At 44.7% G+C, this 11,670-nt stretch overlaps 1 pseudogene; it reads left to right on the top strand.

Annotated features, from left to right (window-relative positions):
• Positions 1–1,458: 1,458 nt before the first annotated feature.
• On the top strand, positions 1,459–7,297 carry LOC123946402 (annotated as a pseudogene).
• The last annotated feature ends 4,373 nt before the right edge of the window (positions 7,298–11,670 follow it).

Below are 11,670 nucleotides of genomic sequence, written 5' to 3'. Positions count from 1 at the left end.
TGGAGGTGGGACACATATAGGGACCCACATAGAGGGGCAGTACCACGAGTAGGAAAACCTGGGCAGCCATTCATTCTACAAAACCTGTGAGCCCACTATGGACTAGGCACTGTGCTGGGCGATGGGGGTACTGTTTGACCAGACAGACAAGAACCAGCCCTCCTGGTGCCTATTGTCAAAGGGACAGGGCTATAGCCTTCATGCAGGGAAGAGGAAGGAAGGGAATGCAGACAGTAGGAACCACAAGAGCCTGAAAGTGGGAGGCTTCCTGGAAGGGGGATCGAGGAGGCATATTTGAAAGAGGAAGAGACCTGGTGTGGGAGTGAAATAGGGGATGTGGGTCCACCTGGGCAGCAAGTTGAACAGGAGCAATAACACCATGCAGGGAACCAAGGGAGACAGAAGGAGATATTAGAATTCTCTTGGTCACCCCAGTGGTGAACAATGCTAAGGCTCAGATGAATGTCTCTAGTATCTAGTCCACCTACTTAGGCCTCTGGGTCAGTCTGGAACATTCTCGCCTGACACCTGCCCCTCTGTGACTGGGATACCAGAGGAGCTGCTCGTGTCACAGAGCCAGGGACAAACCAACAGAGGCTTTCTGGTGAGTTCCATGGATACACACTGTGAGATTTGGAGGTGCTACAGGTAGGAGGGAGATCACTCTCCACGCTGTCTCTCCCAAACACAGGAATCTGTGCACGCCTCATTCGTTCTGGGAGGCAGACAGCTTAGCAACATGAGAGGACGCCCAGGGTTTTGGGGGAATGAAAAAGCCACAGAGTCACCTAATTGAACCTGCTGCCTCCTGAGAAGCTGGTGCCTGGGGCCCTGGGACTTGGCCATGCCTGGCAGGAACGAAGCTCATTCATCAAGGGAGGGCCCTGGTTTGGTAGTACACAAATTCTGCACAAGGCTAATTACAGGGAAGACTTGAAATGGAGATTCTGGGATTACAGCAAAGGAAATTGGTGTGGGGATTGTTGTAGCCAGTGAATGAAACCCTGGAAATCATCCAATTAATGAACCAGTTCACTGGAGCCTATAAAAGGGGCCACCTGTCTCCTTGTGTCAGAAGATGCCCTTTCCTCAGAGTCTTCTGACCCAGGACATCTTCCTGTGCCCTGAGAAAATAATGAGCCAGCAGTCCAGCAGGCTGTCTCAGGCCACCAAGGGCTCTGTTGTGGTGTCTGGACAGAGCTATATCAGCCCCACTAAGTCCCAGTCAGCCTCATGCCATGGAGGAGGCAGGACCTCCACAGCCTGTGTCATGGTAGGGGGTACCTTTGGCAGCCAGAGCCTGTACAGCCTTGAGCAAGACCTTCTTGCTCAGTGTGGCCAGAGGTGCTGTCCAGACTGGGAGCTCAGCATGGGGTTGCTCGGGTGCCTTTGGAAGGAGTCTATGTGGGGCTGGAGGAAGGGGCATGAGGGGTATCTCTGGAAGAGGCTCCATTAGCAATGGAGGAAGACCTGGTGGTTTGGGAAGCATTCCTGGAGGAGCTTCAGGCCTTGGGGGTTCAGGGGGCTTTCCCCTCAGTATCCACCCTCAGTATCCAGGAGGTGACCATCAACCAGAGCCTCCTTCAGCCCCAAAACATGGGGATTGACCCTCAGATCAGGGAGATGAAGACCCAAGAGAAGGAGCAGATCAAGACTCTCAATGACAAGTTTGTCTCTTTCATCGACAAGGTGAGGGCTCATGATAGGGAGGGGGGCCTGGAAACATGAGGCGTAGGTTGGGGCCGTGGGTCTGCCCATGAGCCAGAGGCTGGGTAGGCCATGACCTCTGCTCCCTGGTTGACCACAGGTGCGGTTCCTGGAGCAGGAGAACAAGGTGCTGGAGACCAGGTGGTGCCTCCTGCAGGAGCAATCGGCCATCTCCAGGGCCAGCGCCAATGACCTGCAGCCTTTCTTTGAGTCTTATACCAGCTGCCTCCAGTCCCACCTGGACGGGCTGCTGAGTGAGTAGGTTCAGCTGGATGGGGAACAGCACAATGCAAACATTTGTGGAGGAGTATAAGAGAAAGTGAGTGATGGAGGTGCTGGGGAAGCAGCCACTGGGTCTAAGTGATTGTGGTGCAGGTCAGGAGGTGTGGAGGCTTTTCGGCTGGGAAGTTGTTTGTGCATGTCCTCAAGGAATCTGTAGGCCGCAGGATGGGGTGTTAGGATGCGGGTCTGATGAAGGAGGATCTGTTCTCTTTTTATATTTGTGTTGGTGCCAGGGAGAATGAGATGTATGTCAGAGTGTGGGCTTCAAGGGGGCCCCCTTTAGACAGAGATAGGTATCAGGCACTTTGGCATTAACAACAGTGGGGGTTTTTTTTTGTTTTGTTTTTGGGTTGTTTTTTTTTTTTTTTTTTGACAAACTGAGATCACAAGTAGGCAGAGAGGCAGGCAGAGATACAGGTGGGTGGAAGCAGGCTCACCACTGAGCAAAGAGCCTGATGGAGAGTTTGATCCCAGGAACCTGGGCTCATGACCTCAGCTGAAGGCAGAGGCTTTAACCCACTGAGCCACCCAGGTGCCCCAACAACAGTGGGTCTTACGCTGTGCTGCTTACCGGAATCATTTTGGAAGCTTTATAAATTCTGTATGTCCAGGTTGCACACATGACTCATTGAATCAGAATTTCTAGGCATGGGATCCAGGCACTGGTAGTTTTTATAGAGCCTCAGGTGATTCCAATATACTGCCAAGAGTGAGGACTAGTTAGAGAATGCGTTTGTGCTGGGTGATGAGGGAGATTCAAGGGGATGTAGGACACAGATGGAGAAGGGAACAGCTGGGGGCTTCGGGTGTAGGTGGGAGGTGGCCTTGGGAATGACCACAGGTTTTTTGTTCATGAAGACTAGCCTGAGTCCTTGCAGTAGAGAATTCAGAGACCTGCATGAATGTGTTGCCCAAGGACACCAGGGGTTATGTGCCAATTCTATCACTTGTTTTATCTTCTATTTCCAATATTCTGGAGTGTCAGAAATGGGATGCCAGTGTGCTCTTAAAGGCCCTCCCATTTTAATAAAGCATGCCACTCAACTGGCTTTAGTTTGGTCTTATCCAGGGAATAGTCACCTGCATCTCTGCCCTAGGTTACACACCACCCTCTGGAATAAAGACCTTTCCCTCGGCACATGGGCACATACACTTGGCTCAGTCACCCTCGAACATGACCTCTCTCCTTTCTTGTATGTACAATGATGAGCTTAATAAGTGCTCAGAGGCTGAGAATGACTTCATGATTCTGAGAGGGTGAGCAGGCCAGTGGGGAAGAACAAGCTGTCACAGGGATCCTCCCATGGCACAAGGGAAGTCAGGGGGATGGTGGCATCTTCCCAGGGATGTGAGACTGGCTAGCACTTTGTTCAGAGCAGAATTCCAAATGTTGTCCTGTTGTTGATGGCCAGAACAATGCTAGCCTTGCATCTGAGTCTATGCCCTGAGGGCTTTTTGTTTTTTTTGTGTGTGGGTGGGTTTTTTGGTTGTTTTTGTTTTCTGTAGCTAGGATATCTCTCAAGTGTATTTGGCTCAACAGTTGCAAAACTGCTTTGAGCCAGTCCTTACACATTATAGTTTATTGCAACTCTTAATAACTACCACCCTAACTATCCAAGCTACAAAAATGGATAGTGGTGATTTTTTTCTAACACTGAGCTCAATTATCAAAACTGTCTACTACAAGTGTAAGGTCTGGTTTAAATGATTTTTGGTCTCTCAACTATGTAAACATGATACCAATGTTATTAAATGCAATGGTAACTAATGAGAATAATACTGAAGCTAAGAAGTCTAATTCTCTGTTTTTTTTTACTTTCTTTTTTATTTTAAGATTTTATTTATTTATTTGACAGAGAGATAGATCACAAGTTGTCAGAGAGACAGGCAGAGAGAGCAGGGGAAGCAGGCTCCCCGCTGAGCAGAGAGACTGATGCGGGACTCGATCCCAGGACCCTGAGATCATAAACTGAGCCGAAGGCTGAGGCTTAACCCACTGAGCCACCCAGGTACCCCTGTTTTTTACTTTCTGGATGTGGATGCTTCCTACATGACCAAAGTGGACTCGGAAATAAAAATGGAGAGTCTGACCAGTGAAGTCAACTTTCCGAGAGCCCTCTTTGAAGCTGTAAGGACCTTCATACTGTCCTGTAGGGTGGAAGCCATGACACGGGGTCTCAAATCTTGCTTGATTCTGGGGATTCAGCTTCCTTTGTGAAATCTATTTGGCAGCAGGCATTTGCAATCTTTCCCATCTTTTATCCCTATTTCTTCTTCATTTCTTCAATTTTACACCTCATTAACCATATTGCTTATGTTCTCCCTCCCATGGCTCCTGGCTTTCAGAATCTGCAGTCCATGCCTTTAGAATCTGCATGGACAGAGGCTCTCAAAGGAAATCTGTAAAAGGAGAGTTAAGGGCAATCCCTCACTGCCTGCTGGGAATTTTCTTACTGCCTGGTTTCTGGATCACTGTCTTGTCCTCTTCCTTTCCCTCCAGTAAGATTTAATTTTCTTGACACCACAACATTCCAGAGCCAATGCTTGGAAGGTTTAGGGCATCCTAGAGAGATGATGACACTGCCCAATGGTGTGTTCCTGTGTGCATGTAGGAGTACAACCAGGTCCTGTCGGAATCCAGTGATATGTCCATCATCCTGTCCATGGACAACAACCGGCATCTCGACCTGGATAGCATCATCACCGAGGTCAAGGGCCAGTATGAGGAGATCACCCAGAGGATCAAGGCTGAGGCCAAGGGACTATACCAGGTCAAGGTAAATAGGAGTCCGTGCAACAGTCTAGACTCACAAATTTATCCAGGACTTCTGCTCCTTCACCTCCAGCCCTTCCTGGCAACATCCCAGATAATGCAGTTTGTTCAGTGGAAACCCACTGAAATATCTTTTACAAATACCTATGACTTGCAATGTTTTCCTTTCTACTGCCTGATATCTTCAAGGGCAACTTTGATTTTTAGTTAAGTGATCCTTTCCATTCTAAATTCCTGGTGGACTTCTGTGTAATATTAGGACTTTCTGAATTGACTGCACTTCTGTTCTCTTTTTCATACATATGTATTTGAGGTTTAGGGATAATTTCTCCCTATCTGCTCCTTACCTTCCAGCTTGGGGAACGGCAGACTACAGCCAACATGTATGGTGATGACTTGAGGAGCACCAAGAATGAGATTGCAGAGCTCAACAGGATGGTCCAGAGGCTGCGGGCCAAGATTTAGAGCATCAGGATGCAGGTGGGCGTGACTCCCCAAAGCCTGGGATTGTAACTATGATAACAATGGTGCTCTGAGATGCCAGTGGGACACCTGAACCTAGTAGGGTAGAAAGTCTTTGAGGTCCTTATTGGAAGCAACAATGAAGTTTCCCAGGTAATACCATACAGAGTGATGGTTTCATGTATATTACCTTTATTCCTACCCATCATCTTCAAGATAGAATGATCTTCCCTCATGTCATTTGTTGTGGCCCTAAGACTCCATGAAATATGTGGGATTGAGTTTCTGGGGTTTCATACCATAGATAAACCCCCTTTAAGACATTGGGAAGCAAGTGATCAATATCTCTGGGATCTCTGGGTAAGGATTCAAATGACCATTGGAATTTCCTAGCATCGTGTATCTACATGGATATGAGTGATATGGCCAGAAGGAGTTAGCATGGTCACCTGCCATGTGCCCGGGTGATTTTAGAGATTCAACCCTTCTCTTCTCTCTCCTTCAGAATACTAACCTGCAGGCGACGATTGCTGACACTGAACAACAGGGTGAATGGACACTCAAAGATGCCCAAGCCAAGTCGGCAGAGCTCAAGAAGGCCCTGCAGTAGGCCCAGGAAAACTTGGCCTATCTCCTGCATGACTACAGGAGCTGATGAACATCAAGTTGGCATTGGATGTGGAGATTGCCACCTACCAGAAGATGCTGGATGGCGAGGAGTGCAGATGGGTAGGGACTCTGGCTAAGGCAAGGAGGATTTGAGAATCAAGTTTCAAACAATTTTATGGTCTTTGGTTAGACACAGTGGCAGAGGACAAAATAGCATCTCCCCAAATGCTTGAATAACTGAATTATACTGTCTAGCACTCACCCCTTTGGGCTTAGGAACACCAACTTTATTTGTTAGAGCTGAATACTTAAAGCTTCCTAATAGGCATGTAGTGCACCCCAAAGGCCAAAGCCAGCCAATCCTGATATGGTGGAGAATACAGATAGATACTACGTTGTCCTAGCAGCCTGCTTTTCCTATTCTCCAAACTGGTTTCCGCTTCCCTCCACACCAGTCACTCTTCTTTGTCTCTCCATCTCTGGCACAGATAAGAGCTGTGTCACTTTTGGTATAGGCCAGACACTGTGCTAGACATTCTTTGTGGCTTAATTCACTTTTCTCAACAAACTGAAAAAGAAGTATATTATTCCAGTTTTGCCAGTGAGGGAACCAGGACCAAGGTGATGGTAGAGTCAAGTATCTAGAGACACATTATATCTCTGTTTCTCTGCATCCCCATCCTAGAACCTCAGGGAAGCCCTTCTCATGCCTAACATCAATCCCTGATGCTGCAGCTTATAATATTGTACTCTGGCATCACAGGGGATAACTCTGAACAGAGATGCCGAGAGGAGCCACGATGAGTTTTCCATGATATTTACTTTATTTTCCTAAACAGGATGTCTGGGGGAGTGTCAGAGCCCAGTGTGCATCCGTGAGTATCTTATGAATTCCATTTCTAGTGTTTGACATGATTTCTCATGACTTTGCTTCAGCTCTTCTACCCACAAATTCGTTTACCTATATAGCCTGATTGCCAGAGTAAAAGAAAGGGTGGGGCAAAGGGAGATCCATATTTGGGTAGGACTTATCAAATGTCCTGTGCAGTATATGTCCTGGATTTGCCTTCAGATAAAGAATTCCCACTCATGGATTTTTTTTTTTTTTGGATTTTCTCTGCCACTCATTCCTTAGATAGGAATGCATGCAATGGACATTTAGACAGACAAGGTGGCATTGAACAACCTATTCTCTTTGCAGTTGTGGTCAACCACACATCTGGCAACAAGAGCATTAGTGTTGGGGGCAGCAGTCGCAGCAGCAGCAATGGCATCTGGGGCAACAGAAGTGACCAGGGCATCCAAGGGGACTGTGCGTTCACCAGTGTGAGGAAGGGCATCCGGTCCAGAAGCACAAGCGCCTCCATGGATCAGAGTTCCAGACTGGGCAGCTCCTCCTCCTCCTCAGCTAGGATTATGCAGGCCACCGCCAGCAGTGGCCAGCGTTCCTGCATCAAATACTGAGACTGGGCCCTGATGCATGACTGTAGAAATTTCCTCTTCCTTTAGCCACACCTCTCTACAATTGCTCCTCTCTCCCCATGGCTGGTGATACTATACTCTCATATGCTTGGAGGCTCGAAGCCAAGAAGGGGCCCAGGTAGACATCTTCAGTTTAGGAGTTTGTCCCTGAGCCCATCCCATTACCACCTATTGTCCACTTGTATATAAACTCTGCCTTGCCTCCTCTCCGCTCTCTGTTAATTTTTCTTCATTAAACGGCAATAGATGATGATGGATTTGACTCTATGAGTTTTTCAAAATAATAGGGACCCATGATATTGCTGAATCAGAGGGCAATACACTAAAAATGTGTCCTGCAAGAACTTATGTTAGTGCTATGCATGGAGTGAGTGAGAGTTGAGAAGAGGATGAGGGTGCTGAGGGAGTCTTTGGGGGTAAGCCAACTGGGTCAGGCTTCACAATTAGCCCAACTGCCATGCAGTTCACTTCACTTTTTCTGGGTCTATCTCAGGGCAGGCCACACCCTGGGGCTGGAACACTTCTCATACTGGCAACAGTAATCCTTGCCAAGAATTCCAAATAGCTCAGTGGCAGCCAACTGACTAACTGCAGTGCCAAGTCTGGGTCACCTCAGTGGGCGGCCTTTCTTTATCACCTCCCTTGGGGTCTTTGGTGGGAGAACATGGTCAAAAGCTGTCCCTATGTCCTCATTCCTTATGATTCAATGGTAGTTGCCCCCTTTCCCAGTAAGACTCTGCAGCATTCTGACTCCCTCTTCCTCCCACAACCTGAGATCTCAAGGCTCTGGAAAATCAATAAATGAAACCAAATTTTATTTAGTAATTTCCACCTGTTCAGACATTGTTCTGAGAATTTCACAAATAAATAGTTTAATCCTCACAATGATCCTATGAGGTAGGCATGATTATCCTCACTTTATAGATGAGAAAAAGGAGCACAGAGACATAAAGATGATTCCATGCCAAAGGTTGCAGTTAGCAAGTGGTACAGCCAGGGTTTGAACCTGAGTGGTTGGGGCCTAGAGTCCATGCTTATAACTTGTCATGGTTATGACATTTATACTAATGTCATATGCATGATTTTGTTTTTTCTTTGTGTGTGTGTGTGTGTGTGAGAGAGAGATAGATTTGGGGGGGTACAATGTCTTTGGTCTTCAAAGGCAGAGGCTTAGTTTATTCAGATTCCTGCTCTGTCCTTGGTTCTAAAATCTGGTCCAGATACCTGGAGACTCTTCTATTTCAAGAGGCTGACACTTGTCTCAGTCCCTCCAAACTTGACTTCTCAGTCCCGCCTTTAGTTCTGACTATTTGCATGTGCTCACAGATTTCCTGCTTAAGATCAAGTAAACAATGAGTATCAGAGCACTGAAAAAAATTATATTAAATTAAAAAAAGAAGAATACAAGCTCAAATAAAGCAGAGGGTAGAATAAAAAATAAAATAGAGGGGAAAAAAGATCAAGTAAACATTTGTTTCAAAGCTCAACTTTAAAAAAGACCCAGACCTTGTCCATTTTGTTTTGTTCCCTTTAAAACCAAAAACAACAAAAAAGTCTCAAAATGTTTATGGATAATAAAACTTACATAATTTAGCATGTTTACCTTTTTGTCTCAGCTGCTGGGGAATATTTTTTATTAGATTATTAGAATATTTTCTTCATTTTTAAAAACACGGATTATTTATATTATTATTTTTAGAGAGAGAGTGTTGGGGGGAAGTTTGGGGGGAAGGGATAGAGGGAGAGGGAGATAGAGAGAATCTCAAGGAGACTAAATGCTCAGTGCCAAGCTCAGCCCAGGGCTTGATCCCACAACCCTGAAATCATGACCTGAGCTGAAATTAAGAGTTAAATGCTTAACAGACTGAGCCACCCAGATATCCCTGTATTATTTTTTTTATTTAACTCCCTTATTATTGGGACAAGAGGAAAATAAAAATAAAGGAAATTGAGAAAATAGTCTTCTCTTGATTAGAACTAGGTTCATGATGAGCAATTTGGAAACTGGGCACTCACGGAGGAAGAGAGTGATTTAAAATATTAGCTGTTAGTATTGTAGTAATAAAAATAATATCTGCTTCTCAGAGATGTATCCAAGAATACGTGAAATAATATACATGAAAGTGTTTTATAAAATGAAAATATTCATATAGATTTTTTTCTTCAAATTTTTATTTATTTTTTAAATTTCTTTTCAGTGTTCCAGAATTCATTGATTATGCACCACACCCAGTGCTCCATGCAATACGTGCCCTCCATAATACCCACCACCAGGATCACCCAACGTCCTACTCCCCTCCCCTCCAAAACCCTCAGTTTGTTTCTCAGAGTCCACAGTCTCTCATGGTTTCTCTCCCCCTCCGAATTCCCCCAACTCCGTTTTCCTCTCCATCTCTCCATGTCCTCTGTGTTATTCCCTATGCTCCACAAGTAAGTGAAACAATATGATAATTGACTCTCTCTGCTTGACTTATTTCACTCAGCATAATCTCCACCAGTCCCGTCCATGTTCATACAAAAGTTGGGTATTCATCCTTTCTGATGGAGACATTATACTTCATAGCATATACTTTTTTTTTTAAGATTTTATTTATTTATTTGACAGAGACAGTGAGAGAAGGATCACAAACAGGGGGAGTAGGAGAGGGAGAAGAAGGCCTCCCTGCCTAGCAGGAAGCCTGATGTAGATGGGCTTGATCCCAGGACTCTGGGATCGTGACCCAAGCTGAAGGCAGACGCCTAATGATGGAGCCACCCAGGCACCCCTTCATATTCATATTCATTCATTTGTGCAAATTTTGATTAGCAGCTAGGTTATAAGCTCTTTAAAGAGTGGGACTATGTCATATATTGTTTGTATGTTATGTAATACTGGACAGAAAATGTTTACTTTTGACTGATGGACTGCTTAAATAATATAATGCATGCCAAAGCTCAGCACAGCTCCTAGAACAAGATAAGTACTCAATAAATCAGAGATATTACCATTATTATTTCAAAGGTTACCACTATTAATTAATTTCTGAAGATTCAGACTCTCAAGGTTAGAAATGACTTCAGAGACCCTGAAAAGGATTCCCCATTTAGACATTGAAGTCTTCTCCGAAACAGCATTCCACAATCAGCAGCCCACCTTTCTGTGGAAGGTAACTCTTCTCTTTCACAGAGGATGCTCAGCTGAGTCCTACCTTATAAATTCCACCCATTGGTCCAAGTTTTTTCCCTCTGTGGCCATAGGGAACAACCCTAAGTCCTCTTATGCATGACAGTCTACAAATATTTGAGGATGGTTTTTCCTTTCATTGGATTCCTTCTCCAGGTGGAATATTTCCATTTCCTACTCCGCTTTGGGATGCTCTCCCATAGACATCACATCCTCTGGATACCTGGAACCCAACTCAGACTTCCAAGAGTGGCCTGACTAGCCCAGGAAATCAGCGGGCATGGGGCTTCCTGTTGTGTATCCTTCAACCTTGTAGGTGAGTTTGGCACCTCCTTGCTGCCGCTGACTCATTCTGAGCTGGTGCCATTTTATACAAGCCATTAGGAATTTGTGTTTCCCCATGCTGAACCATACCGCCGCTTTGCTTGAATACACCTGTAGGATTTTATTTTACATTAATCTCTGTTAAATCTTCCTTGTTAGATTTGGCTCAAACTCTAAACTGTCAAATTATTTCTATGTGATCATGCCATCCAACTTCTTATTACTCTGACCACGTTCGGGCCAGTTGTTAATGTGAGTTATATGCACAACTGTTCTTGCTTGAGTGCACTGGAAAGAAAAACTACTATAAAGGAAAAATGACTTATTTATAATAGAAGAGGAAGGTGTTCTATTTAATCTTAAGTAGCTTTTAAAAAACTTCTTTATGATAGAAAATTTCAAATAAATATAAAAATAGAGAGACTAGTACAATGAATGCTTACTTCTGTATCCATCACCGAGCTTGGCAATTAACTCATTATCCTGTTTCATGTCTATTCTCCCCACTCCCTTTACCCCTCCAGATTATGCTGAAGCAAGTCCCAAACAGCATACTATTTTATTCATATATAATTTTTAAGTTCCTCTGAAGGATAAGGACTCTTTAAATAAGATAACCATATTAATATTATCAGCCTTAACAAGATAAACATTAATCCTTTAATATGATAAAAAAAAATCCAGTCCAGTGTGTCAGCTCTATTCAAATAAAAATTTTTAAAAAATCCAGTCAAGGTTCACTGTTCCTGTAATGTCTTGTGAATGTTTTCATTAAAATCACTTGTTTGAATCAGGGTCTAAATCATCTTTATGCATTGCAATTGGTTCATATCCCTCTTTTTATTCCTTGTAATTTATCTCTTGCAGA

This window comes from Meles meles, chromosome 7 (assembly GCF_922984935.1).
Source record: "Meles meles chromosome 7, mMelMel3.1 paternal haplotype, whole genome shotgun sequence".
NCBI lineage: Eukaryota > Metazoa > Chordata > Mammalia > Carnivora > Mustelidae > Meles > Meles meles.
The sequence above is the reverse complement of the archived record's forward strand: the minus strand, read 5'-3'. Positions and strand labels throughout refer to the sequence as shown.